Source organism: Coptis chinensis, chromosome 6 (genome assembly GCF_015680905.1).
Source record: "Coptis chinensis isolate HL-2020 chromosome 6, ASM1568090v1, whole genome shotgun sequence".
NCBI lineage: Eukaryota > Viridiplantae > Streptophyta > Magnoliopsida > Ranunculales > Ranunculaceae > Coptis > Coptis chinensis.
Window position 1 is genome coordinate 44508258 of NC_141461.1, and position 14350 is coordinate 44522607.

Consider the following 14350-nt stretch of genomic DNA (forward strand, 5'->3'; position numbering starts at 1 on the left):
ATTAAGCACGTACACGTTCATGCATTAGTTAATTCATAGTATACGACTATACGTGTAGACGTAGACACGTAAACATTATTATTAATATTTATAATACACATATTTAATGTAATATTATAAAATATGCATTTAATAACACATATTCACTATTATGCTAAATGTTATATATATTTAGTATAATTTTACACTTAACAAATATAGACTATATATAATAATAATGTTTGGGTTTGTCTTTATCTAGTGTAATATAATACTAAATTCTATTATATCAAAATCAAACTAATCGTTTCCGGTTTCGGTTCGGGTATTTATCGGTTTTTTACTATTCGGTTCTAACAATTTCGATTTTTTATTGGGTCGGTTCTTAAAGACCCATTTTAAATGGATTTAATATTTTAGGACCCAGACCCGCTATAAATGGTTCCGGTTCAGATTCCGATTCCAGTTCGGGTAATTGGGTACCCATGCACACCCTAATTCTCACGTCCTATCTTAATTCTCCCGAAAAAAAAACAGCCTTTCTCCCACCGTCCAGATCTTTCAATAATATCTTTCTCTATGCCCAGATCTCCTCCCCATATAACAAAGAGAAGAAGGGAGGGTGTAAGACGATTAGGGCTGGCAATGGGTCGGATAAGAACCGATACCCGATCCGGTCCGAACCAATAAAAGCGGGTCTGGGACAGGTAGTTAGCATATTGGACCGGTTCTGGGTCTTGAAAATCAGAACCGGACTCTTATTGGATTGGTTTTGGATTAAGTATGTACCGAACCGTTATGGGCCTAATCCAATTAAAATTTTTAGTCTTATTCTTTCTAATTTTCCTCCACCATATATTTCTATTACCTTATACAATATTGCAATATTTAAAGTTCCAAAATAAAATATGCAAAATACATATGTAATATTACGATATTTTTTTACATAATAAAAAGATGGTTTCTATTACAAATTTGGATTTCAAATCATTCATTATGCCTTTTTTATTTGTATATCTTGTTTTTGTGTTTAGCAAAAAAAAATTATTTAATATTTATATAACGAAAATTAGGATTCAATTATTAAAAACTTGGTTCGCCGAGTTGAAATTGAGCTTATTGGTTCGGAACGGATCGGATCCGGAATCAAAAAAAAAATTTTGGTTCGGTTCTGATTCTCTAACTCAAATATCCGTTCGGGTCGGGTCCAGTTCTGGGTCTGTATTGTTGAAATGCGGATCGGTTTTGGATTTGCCTATATCCGGACCGATCCAACCCATTGCCAGCCCTAAAGACGATAACTTCCTTCTCTTTTCACAAATTCAAGAAAAACCCCGGACCCATTATTCTTCGGCTTCCTCACACACACACTCTCTCTCCTCTCATCGAGCGATCCCACCATATCGAACCCATTTATCTCTTCTTTTCTTCATACTCTAATTTCCTTTGACGGGATTGCTAATTGAAGCATTAGGCGAAAATCAAATGTGAGGCTTTTATCAAGCAAAAAAAGGATGTGAGGCTTTTTCATCTAACCTTTCGGCTCTAGGATCAATTGAAAAGACAACATCAATTCATCTAGCAGCATATTGGTAACAAAAAAATAAAAACTAAGATGACGATCGCTAAAAGCGTAATATGATAAGAGATTAAAGGAAGAATATAGCACCATCTTTAATCTTTAATGAAGAAAAATATAGCACCACAATACCATATAGGAGTATAGCACCATCTTCATGTACGAAGAATTGAAGGGGTCAAAAGTATTACAAGAGGCATATAGAAGTTGAAGATAGGAGAACGTGGAGTATATTTACTCTTTAGTCTCATTTATTTCATTCCTTTTCTCAAGCAAGAATTCTGATTCAGTAAGGATAAACTCACAAAATTTTAAATGTTGTCTTAGATGCCATGGGATTTGTTATAAACGTGTAGATGCATATTGGTAGACTACTGGATATTCTACTCAACTTTCCCCATTTTTTTCTCCTAAATTTAGTAGCGGCACATAACTTTCCCTATTTTTTCCCGCACACACTTTGTATTGGTTGATGTACTGTTTTCTCTTTTTCTTAATTTCACACAACAAGATGAAGGAATTTTGTAACAAGCATAAAGGTATTAATGAAGTTTTGAGGCCTTTTCAAAAGAGAGGCCTTAGACGGCAGCTTAACTCGCCTTATGGACGAGTCGGCACTGGTTTTTATTTCACTCTCCTTTAAGCGGAAGCCATTCTTTGTGATTTCCTTTTATAAGGGACATGCAATTTTTTTGGAAATCTTTCCTTTCGGAATGTCTCTACGGAATTAATCTTAAAATGCCCTTTCTGTCATGGGTTGGGCCGGAGGCCTGGGTTTACAACGCTTAACAACTGTGTCCCGTCACTGTTCACAAATCACAACCACACATGGCCTTCTTTAAGGAGTGATTTTTTGCTCCCAGCAATATTCTCTCCAAGGGCTCCAAGCCGAATTAAGAAGCAACACATGTCAACTATATGGGAGATCCAACTAACAACATATTTCTTTAGATTTGCAATTCCGATTTTACCCTTAGAATATTGGTCAACAATTCATTTTTTAGTTTTTTTATTTAATCAAAAAATTCAATAATTATCATTTGAGCTCCAATAAAAAAGAGATTTTTGGGGAATCACTCTATTCATGAGTCGACATAGAAAATGAAAAAAACACATTTGAAAGATCATTTCCTGTTTTTTTCAACATATATTTAAAAAAATTCTCTTTAAATTTTGATAAGGGCAAATTAATAAGTCTAAAAAAAGAGCGGTTATTGGTAGTTGGATTTCAAAATATTATAGACATGTTAGACTGTTAGCTTCTTGATTGGGCTTGGAGTCCTTGGACGAGGAAATATCGTTGGGAGCAAAAAATCACTCTTCTTTAAGAAACAAAGTAACGACCGGTGGCTTGGTCACTATCTTTTCAGCTGTCTTTGTTTTTTTGTTCACTTCTCCTCATTACCAAAGTCAGTATTATGAAAGATGATTGAAGAAACAACACTTTTCCACTTGGGTCCTACCGGTGACGTGGAGGAGGAAAGTTTGATTTTGCACGTGTGTCTCAGAAAATTTTTTGATGCTTCCTTATGGTACGAAATTGATCCCAATGCCTATTCATTCGATGACGATGTAACAACTTGTGTTTCTAGGATGCCTATGTTTTATAAACTAGGTTTTCCACATTCATATGCCTTGGTAGTTTTAGACTCAAAAATATATATCATAGGTGGTTATGAAAGTCTGTTATGTAAAACCCCTTTAATAGTTACTAAACCTATTCAGTATGTTCCATCTTCAAAAGTTACTTATATGATATTCGCTTCCCTGAATGTGGTTGGAGAATGGGTGCTCCAATGATTGGTGGAAAAGGTAGTGCAGTAGCGGTTGCTTTCGATGGCAAGATATATGTGTTAGGCTCAAGTAGTAGAGAATGTCTTGATGAGTCTCTGGGTGAGGTATTTGATCCCACCTCGAATGCATGGTCGGACCTGCCTTATCCTCTGTTGTTAATTTTCGAGGGTTGCACTGTTAGGGAATAACGATACCAATCGATCCCTATTATATAGATAACTTGTAATATGAAACACTACAACTCCAGACAAATTCTAAATATCCATTACAACCAACCTAGCATGCCCAACTCTCTAAACAACTATCAACAACAAATAATAATGCAAAGAATAGTAAAACATACCACAACACAAAGATATACCGTGGTTCGGCCAATGGTGCCTACTTCCACAAGAGCTAATCCTTTTATCAAGTGGGAAGGAAGATTATTATAATCACTCATTTTAGTCTCTCACCTTACTAGATCACTCTCTCTTTACAAGTTTTTCTCTCTGCAAAGGTTCTCTCTTTCAATCTTGATCTCTCTCAAAATTGGGTTTCTTTTTCGTGATTTCTTGTGTTGGCTTAGGTTTTCCAAAACCTTGTTTTTGGTTTATAACCCAAAAAACTGATTCGCGGTTACTGTAGATAGAAACTTACGAAAATAGACATGAGCGCGGGCGCGCCCTCAAACAGGCCAACAATAGCGCGTGCGCGCCCTCTTCGAATTCTGCAGGAAAACTCCAGTAGACTTGTTTCGGAAAAAGCAGAGAAAAAAAACTATCTTCTTTTTCCTCCAAGGCTCCTTGGGCAAGACTAGTTTCGAGCGTTCGCTCGCTCAAACTTCTTTACGCAAACATCATCGGATTCTCTCCTTCTTCCTCATGTGAGGGATAACCCTAACAATCTCCCCCTCCTGAACAGTGAGAGGGGATACCTCTATGCAATTTCCAAATCAACACGAGGAGTTTGCTACCATTCCGGTGGTAGCACAACAAACATCAAACTTACCTTTCGGTAAGACTTCGGTCATCATATCCGACCCGTTCTTGTCGGTATGGATTTTCTCAATGCACAAATGCTTGTCTTCGAGAACTTCTCTAATCCAATGATAATGCACATTTATGTGCTTGGATCTAGAATGAAAACTCGGATTCTTGCTCAAATGAATGGCGCTCTGACTGTCACATAGAACTACAAACTATTTCTGCTTTAGCCCTAGTTCATCGAAGAGCCTCTTCATCCATATCATCTCTTTGCAACACTCATTGGCTGCAATATACTCGGCTTCTGTAGTGGAGAGGGAAACACACTTTTGTAACTTAGATTACCAAGAAACTGCTTGCAAAATATTATAATCAGTTAGGTTACCTGACCACACCTCATAAGGCGTCTTGCAATCTATAGCTGGAACTGGTGACCTATTATACAGGTAACACGCCATGGACACTGCATCTGCCCAATACTCTTTGCCTAAACTAGCATTAGATAACAAACATCTCACTCTTTCAAGTAAGGTTCTATTCATCCTCTCTGCCATCTCATTCTACTGAGGTGTGCCCCTGACTGTCTAGTGTCTGGCAATACCCTATTGCGCAAAAAATTCTTGAAAAGGCCCATAGGTATACTCAGTACCATTGTCAGACCTTAGAGTCTTTACCTTCCTATCTGTGCGATTCTCAACCCTTGCCTTCCACTTTTTAAATATCTCAAACACTTCATCTTTCGTTTTCTTCATATACACCCACACATAGTGAGTATGATCATCAATGAATGAGACATAATAATGGTTAGCTCCTTTTGAAGCAACTCTGGAGGGTCCCTAAACATCCATATGAACATAATCAAGGATGCATGTTGTTGTGTGCTTGTTTGAACTGAACTTGACTCTGCACTGCTTCCCATAGACACAATACTCACAGAACCCCATACTTGGCTTCTTTAAGTCTTTCAAGAACCCTCGCTTGCACAACTCAGACAAACCCCATTCACTCATATGCCCTAAATGCATATGCCATATTTTTTTGCACTCAGAATCATCACTACATGTACTAACTGCTACATATCCAGTCACCATACTACCCATCAAAGTATACAAGGTTCCATGTCTTTGGCCCTTCATAACAACTAAAGAGCCACAAACAATTTTTAGGACTCCACCTTCTCCCACAAACTTGTGGCCTTTGGAATCCAAGGTACCAAGAGAAATAAGGTTATTCTTTAGCTCAGGAACATGTCTCACATCATTTAGAGTCCTCAAAACACCATCATGCATCTTGACCCGTATAGTTATAATCCCAACCGTCTTACACGCATGGTCATTACCCATCAAAACGGAACCACCATCAATGCTCTCATAAGAAGTCAACCACTTTCTATTCGGGCACATATGGTAGAAACACCTGGTATCAAGAATCCACCTTTTGGCCATATAATCTTGTGTGGACACACAGAGGCTCACATCGTCCCCTTCAGAGCCTGAAGCAAAACTTGCCTCAACTTGAGCCTTACCTTTCTTCTTACCATATTTCTTGTCAATTTTTTTCGGGTGAGGACAATTACTTGCGTAATGTCCCTTTTCATTGCAATTGTAGCACTTTACATGTTTCAACGGCTTCTTTGACTTGGACCTAGACCTCTCATTGCTTGTAGAGGCTTTTTCATACGACCTTCCTCTTGCCACTAGCCCTTGTCCTACATCAATGCTATTCTCAACTCGTGTCTTCTTCATCAACTCATAAGAAAGAAGCACACTTTGATCTTCATCAAGATCAACATCTTCTCTATTCATAAATGTACTCATTAGATGCTCATAGCTTTCGGGCAAAGATAATATTAAACATGCCGCTTGATCCTCATCATCCATCTTCATGCCAACATTCAAATAATCCACGAGGCGTCGACGGAATTCACTAACGTGACACAGAGGCTCACATCGTCCCCTTCAGAGCCTGAAGCAAAACTTGCCTCAACTTGAGCCTTACCTTTCTTCTTACCATATTTCTTGTCAATTTTTTTCGGGTGAGGACAATTACTTGCGTAATGTCCCTTTTCATTGCAATTGTAGCACTTTACATGTTTCAACGGCTTCTTTGACTTGGACCTAGACCTCTCATTGCTTGTAGAGGCTTTTTCATACGACCTTCCTCTTGCCACTAGCCCTTGTCCTACATCAATGCTATTCTCAACTCGTGTCTTCTTCATCAACTCATAAGAAAGAAGCACACTTTGAACTTCATCAAGATCAACATCTTCTCTATTCATAAATGTACTCATTAGATGCTCATAGCTTTCGGGCAAAGATAATATTAAACATGCCGCTTGATCCTCATCATCCATCTTCATGCCAACATTCAAATAATCCACGAGGCGTCGACGGAATTCACTAACGTGCTCTTACATCATTGAACCATTCACCATTATGTACCGATAAAGACGCTTCTTAAGGTACATCTTGTTTGTCATGCTTTTGGTCATAAGCATAGATTCTAGCTTGAGCCAAATATCGGCAGCGGTATTTTCTCCCATCACATTATACATGACCTCATTAGCAAGACACAACTGGATTGATGAACAAGCCTGTGGATCGAACTCTTCCCAATCATCATCACTTATATTCGCCGTCTTTGATTTAATCCCCTTTAAAGCTTTGTGCAAACCTTGTTAGATGAGGATGTCCTTTACTTGGACTTGCCAAATCCCAACGTTATTCTTCCCAGTAAATTTCTCTACTTCAAACCTAGCATTTGATATCTTGGGAGCCATTTTTCAAGTCACACACAATAACCCAAAAAAAGTTTCACTCAGGAATTTTAACGAACACCTTGTCTACGCAAATTCCGGGAACTGTGGTTCTTCACCAAAGCTCAAAATCAAAGGTCGTAAATATCGCTCTGATACCAATTGTTATGAATAAATAAAACGGAAACAATGTTATCCACTCCAAATTGATCAATCCTATACAAGGATTGATCATTCTTTCAAGAGAAGACTTCAACACCCTCCAAGTATTATCCCAACACTTCTCAATATCAACTAACAAGCATGTAAAGTAAAGATAATAATGTAAAAGATAACAAACCACAAGACACGGATATAAAATTTGTAAAGAAAAGGCCAGTAACTTTTCTTTCGCTCGACCCAAAATTTGACTAAGTACAAATTTAGGACGTGGGTCGCGCCTTACAAAGGAAAAACAAAACATCCCTTTTTCTCTACACTTTTCAAGATCAGATTTTCTACCCTTTTTTTATGATGAGGATGAAGAAGAAGCTATGGATGTAGATGGCATGCTTGTTGACCCTGGCATGACCTCTGACTCGAGCCACATGTAAGACAACACCTGACAAGTGCCTTCCTCCACTTCAGGGATTAGATTACGGTAGCCTGCATCAACTTTCAAAATGATAAGGATCCAAGTTATAACATTAGCATAGAAAAAGAAGAATAAGTTACTAAGATAACAAGAAAAGATGTTTCTAAATTAAAATTGGGTGAACACCTTTAAGACACAACCACCCATACATCATCTCATGAGCAAGAATTGAGCCTGTTAACAATCTGTAAGTAGTGAAGGTAGATGAAAAATAAGACATTTAACAAATAGTCAAATATTGGACTTTTTCAGAAAATGAAAGTTTAATAAACAGATTAAAACTATCTATGATCCTACTGCATTTCAAGAAAACTACATTTCATCATAAACAAATGAAAAGTGTGACCAAAATGTTGTGCCAAAAAGTTCTACCATGTAGCCAAAGAACAATATCACGTTATACTATTTAGGCTCAACAGTTAAACATAGCCCCTACCTTAGATCCTTTTCGTAAGATTTGGAAGGATAAAAGAATAGTATTTTTACACCCTCATTATCTAAAGCAAAATAATGAGGATGAGGTACTTTAGATACGTGTTTTTGAGTGTGTATGTTATGTGCATCAGCAAGCAATCCATCTAGATATATAAATTTGATGCTCGGGCTACTCGATGTATCTTCTTTGGTTATTCTTCCACGCAGAAAAGCTATATCTGTTACAATCCAGTGACAAGAAAATTGGTTGTATCTCGTGATGTTCGTTTTGTGGAATATGAAGCTTTCACTACACCAAAAAAGGATATTTGTAACGCACACTTTTTTTGGTTCCTAATGTTTTTTAAGCGTAACTATGTTTCTAACGTTTTTTTGGCATTAAAATTGTATATAAAGTGTTACGATAATTTGTCCTGATTTGAGAATTAATTTGTAACGTATTTTAAAAGTTTTGTTTTGATGGGAAACCGTAAATGTTAAGATAATATTAGAAAATAAAAAATTAAAGACCAAAATTAAAACCAAATTAGAATTTTGGGCGAGAGGGAAAAAATAAAAAGATCGCTGCTCTTATATCTTCTCCCCTCTACAACTAACAACACTTATATTTTTTCAGTATCATCTCTCTTATATTTTTCATCGCCTCTCTCTCTCTCTCTCTCAAACTAATCAGCACTTCCGCCTCCGCGGTGCTGCCGCCACCATCTGCTACTACTCCATTCCTTCGCCTTCTTATAGGGTTTGATTATTTTCATCATCTAATTTATACTTTTTCTCCTTTTTTACACTGTTATGCCTATGTGATCCACAACTGCAATTAATTTCGGTTATAACCAAAGGTATGATTTTCATTTTTATATCTTGTATTCATCAATGGAAAAATTTAATTTTAATTTTCATATGTCGCGTATTTTGTAATTCTGGTGTGTGTTGGAGTTCATGATTTTAGTGGTGATATGTTTTATTTTCCTGGTTTATGGATTGTTACTCGTTTGTAGATTCTTCTTCTGTTACTGTCATATTGTTCCTACATTGTTGTGCTCAAAAGTGTCATTTCTTTATCGGGATTTCTAGTATATTTGTTGTTTCTTAAACATAATCACATATTTTTGGTCGACAAACAGAATGCAACGAGGAATGAGATCGTTTCTAATATGTCTTTCCATATTACTTTATGATGCAGCAGAAGCATTGGATCATCTTTTGTCCTCCTTAAGAAAGGAACTTTTGGAATGTTATGTTCCACATTACTGTTCCCTAGCTGACATCTCTACATTAAGCGGTTTTTTGTGTCCGATTAATGGGGAAGCCAAAGTGAGCAGCAAAGATGGCAGCAAGACCTACTTGGCCCGTTTGATGGAATCCTTTGCAGTGCTTTAGTGTGTAGGAACTGTTCATCTCAGGTTCGGAACGTTTTTATACTTTTGATTGATAAGTATTTATATGAGGCCCTTATTCTTCTTGAAGGATTCTCTTCTTCGTATTAGATCTAAGTTAGCTTTTGAATATGTGTTCTTTTACCAAAGTATCAAATTTATATTAAAACGAGAAATGTAAAAGAAGTACATTAAGCCAAGTATAAGCCTTTGTCCTTAGAGGACCAGAAATCTGAGTTACCTTTGCTAGGATAAGGTTTTTGGTTGCAAGTTTGTAATACATGTTAAGAATGCTCTTTAAAATGGTAGCAATAGTGTAGGTGTGTAGCGTATGTCAGAAACATTGTATGGGTTAGGTTTTGGTCAGGAAAACAAAAGGGTGTTACCATTATATGGGTCCTCCATAAAAATATATACATCTGTTTGTGGCCTATATAGTTATGTGCACCCTACAAACTACTATTGTGTGTTTAAAACCTGGGGTACTTGGAGATGTCTGAAGTCTGAACTGTGAAAAGGCACATTCATATAATAAGTCCATAACCGTTGAGAACTCTAAACCGAAAATTTACTTTTAAGTAATCCTCACTGTTTAATCTATGAAAGTCTTTTAGATGGGCAAGAAAAGAAAGCCATTGTCCTTTAATAAAGATTTTGATATAGTACTTCAAATCGTCCAATTAAGTTGATGCTTGGTCCAAATATTCACCATTCACCAAGGTGTGGTAGCATTGAATAGTCAAGCCATTGTGAAAGCATATATGAGTACGTATTTCATTGCCTCTTTGTTCATCTGCTGCTGTCTTATCTTTTCTATTTGTGCATCTGCAACTCTCAATGGGTTATGAGTTTTTTCACAGCTTGCCTTTGTCCCCATTGTTGGATGGTAGTGATTCCATTGTATGTGCATTCAGGATTTGGTCATTAGTGCTTTAGTATGTTTTATGTTCCAATTAGACTTCTATTGCTTTCATGGTAATTTTCGTATCTGACATTTATTTCACTTTTGATTTTCCTTTTAACTTCAGTTAACGGGATCTTCTGTTGAGGATTGAATTAAGAAGTTCACTGCTGTTGAACTCATAGAGAATTACCGCTGCAACCAGTGTTGGCATAATTCTGCAATAAAATATTTATCAATTATAAGAGGAAATGAGGTAAGTATTGGACGTATAGTATTTCTCTAGTAGTCTAGTTTAGGGAAGTCCTTTCTCAAAGGAAGATACTGATATTGCACATCACTCAAGTGTTGTACCAAGGAAGATTCATGCGACTGCAGAAATCTCTTTCCTCAAGATGTTATACTATCATCAAATAGTTTCTCATGCGCTATTAAGCAATTACGCATCACTCGCTGTCCAAAGGTATGTATTGTGAAAATCTATACCAACTCTAGGCTAAACCTGGAATCATTTTGTGCATATATATGCAGGAGAATAGTGTTGAAAATAGATAAGACTGGGTATATGCTATGGACATTCTTATTATGGAGTCCAGTTACCATTTATAATCTGTTGACATTGAAACATTGCTACTGTCCAAGTAATTTGACATAAGAAATCCCGATACAAAAATTTGAAGGCATATAAAATTTTTAATTTGGATTTACAGAGGTCATTTTTTGTTTTATCATAATTAAAATTCGCTATATATTTCTATCATGTTGATTTCTGATTACATTATACAACTTATACATATCAGGACGTCCTGTAAATGGTCATTGTTATATAATTATATCTTTTATGGTTTTTTAACCCATTTAAACTTCAGGCATGTATAAATTCATTTACTGAGTCTTTGAAATACAATACATGCTTAGTTTGGATGCTTATTTTGGATCTTGAACTATTCATTCACAGTACTAAGGTTCTTGATCATCACCTCTTATGTTTTCCCAATTTTCGGATCCTTCTGTTTTCTGCTACTTTTAACGAAACTGTTAAAAGTTTTGCAGCAAAGCATGTTAGTGACACAAACCAAATGTTTGTGAAGAAAGAAGAGCTGTCACTAGATGTGGTGTTATACTGCCCGGACAAAAAAGCCTAGCTAGAGCTTATTAAGGATAGGATTTTTGAACTAGGAGACAAGTTGGGGCACACTATCATATTTGTCAACTCAAAGAAGAGTGCCAAAATTCTGCACGAAAAATTAGGTGACTATGGTTATGGTTGTACTACTCTTCATGGTAATCTTGACAAAGAATATAGGGACAAAGTGGCCACGCCTTGGTTCGTCGATAATATACTCTTTTTATCTCCATTTCTTATTTTCTAGCTTGTTTAGTTCTACTGTGGTGATTGAAGCAATTGTGCTTCTTGTGCTGTAACAATTAGTTTGTTACTTCCTGAATTTTGTTGACATATGTTATGTATCCAATAGGGAAGGTGCCACAAGGAGCACTCTGGTTTTGAAGGGCCCTGGACTGTCAACCCCCTAATCTTTGATAACTCTTATTTCAAGTAAGAATTTTTCGCCCGAGATAATTTTTCTTTGATTGAGTTCAGCTTTTATTGGGTTTCTTTATTGCTTTTTCGATGGTTATTATTTTTAATTTAACTGCTGAAATTTATTCCCTTTTACAATTCTAATAAGGGAGTTGATTAATAGTGTTGATTTCGTTTTATTTGATGTGGTCTAGAAACAATATGTTCATGCAATAATGCAAGCTTGAACTGCGATCTGTTAGAATATCGTTGAATTATTGCCACCGCAAGTACACTATGTTTCTCCACTGCTCTCATTGTCGCGTAAATACTGTGTTATCCTCATTTTGTTTTCCTTTTATTACATAGGGCTTCACTGCCGTTTAAATTTGGCGATTTTTTCAGTAAACTAACCTCTCTCTTTCTTTCGTTTACTCGATTACTGTGAAGGTTATGTATATTATTCTCTTTGTTCAGTATTATAATTGTGGTTCGCAGCAAAGGTACGATTTTTTCTTTTTATATTTATGTTTTTTTCTATTAATTCCAGTACTTTGGTGGTCTTTTCTGAAAATGGGCAGATTTTCTGCTTCTAGTTGTGCTCATTTTTTATTTTTTAATTATATTTCTATCTTCAAATTATGAAATTTGGTATTGAATTTGTGTGATCTCCATTCCTGAATTGTGTTTGGTCTCGAGTCTTTTAAAATGGCTTGTCCATGTAACATAGGTATGCATGCTAATTTTGGGTTTTTAGGCTACTTTTGCTTGGTAGGAAATTGGATTTCTACCTTCAAAAAGGAAAATTCAAAATTGTGATAAACGGGTGTCATGAAAACGTAATCTAGCTTATTGAGGATGTCATGCTTATATCAATATTATTGAGATAAAAAAGATCCTTCAAACTAGGGCCTTTTTCTTTGTTGCTGATAATCAATATTATTGGTTTGAAATGCTAGTCCCATACCCAGATGAAGGAGGAGGGAGGATGGCGGTGCCTTGGACAGTTTTCACTCAACATTGGGAATCTGCTACTAAAGGTGTGTAAAAGTTTTGTTATTTGTTTTGTTGATTATGGTGAGATAGTGATGGTTATTGATGTTAATTTAGGTCTTGAAAGTTAAGAGAAAATTTTGGGTACCACTAATTAATGTAGTGAAGAGAATTGTTGATGGGGTAACATTAACACTTTTTTTTATCTTTCAATAAACAAATGTTTATGCATTTTGTGGATCACCTCTATTTCTATTTTCTTTCAAAGTTAAATAACATGCAAGACTTGGGTGGAAGTTGTTTGTCGTTTATTATAGTGTTATCGTATGGGATATGATGTTGTTCAGGTGCCAACATTGTGTACTATGCAGGCTTACACACATTGGTATGTTGTGGCCTAGTAAGGTATTAAGATGCTATTTAGGGTGCATTGGTTGTTGTTATACTAGGGTCCTTTAAATAAGAAAAGTTTAGTTGTTACTACATTAGTTAACTGGGACTACTACTAGTCAGTAGTCAAACACCTTGCTGGCTAGGATGTTTTTTTTACGTTCTTAGTTGTAATAGACTTTTCACTTTAGCGAATATTTGGTACTGTTTCAACACTAAATAGTATGATTATGGCATTATGCACTCATATAGGTTGTCTTGTAAAAAATCATTTGGCTGGAAAGTTTTTGAGGTACTTGGTAATATTTGGAATTAGACTTGAAATTAGCATTCACTGAATTAAGGTATGGATGTTTCTTTCATTTTGCCTGTCTTACATATTTTAATTTATTTTATTCTCAGGACTCAAGATTTATGGAGTGTCGAGGCCTAGATAGTTGAAGAAAAAGAGGATGAGTTCCCTGACAAATCTAAAATGTTTATTTCCTTGTGCATCAAATTTCCAAATTCGCATGTTCTTTATGTGTATGACTTTTTGGTTGTGATTTGTAGTAATATAAAGGAGTACGTATTTGATTGGATATATTTGTGAGATTTTTTGTTTATTGGTAACTTTTGTGGAATTTTCAAAAAAAATGGGGGCATTTTATGCAGGTGATTGGTGAAGGTGGTAAACGTGTGGCACGAGAAAATTAATTTTTTTTCAATATGAAATTGTTTTGTAATGGCAAAAAAGCGTTACTAAGCTCTTCATTAAGTAACACTTATAAAGTAAGAAAAACGTTAGAAATGGGGTGCAAAAACCATTTGTAAATTATTCAATTAGCAACACATACCACAAGAAAAAGCGTTACTAATTTCTCATAACCGTTACTAATATCTTCATTAAGCTACGTGTACAAACCGTTAGAAATTGAAAGAAAACGTTACTATTGTTGAAAATATTTAATGCGATTGAGTTTAGAAAACCGTTAGTAATTAATTTTAGTAATGCTAAATAACCGTTACTAAAAAGAATTTGTAACGG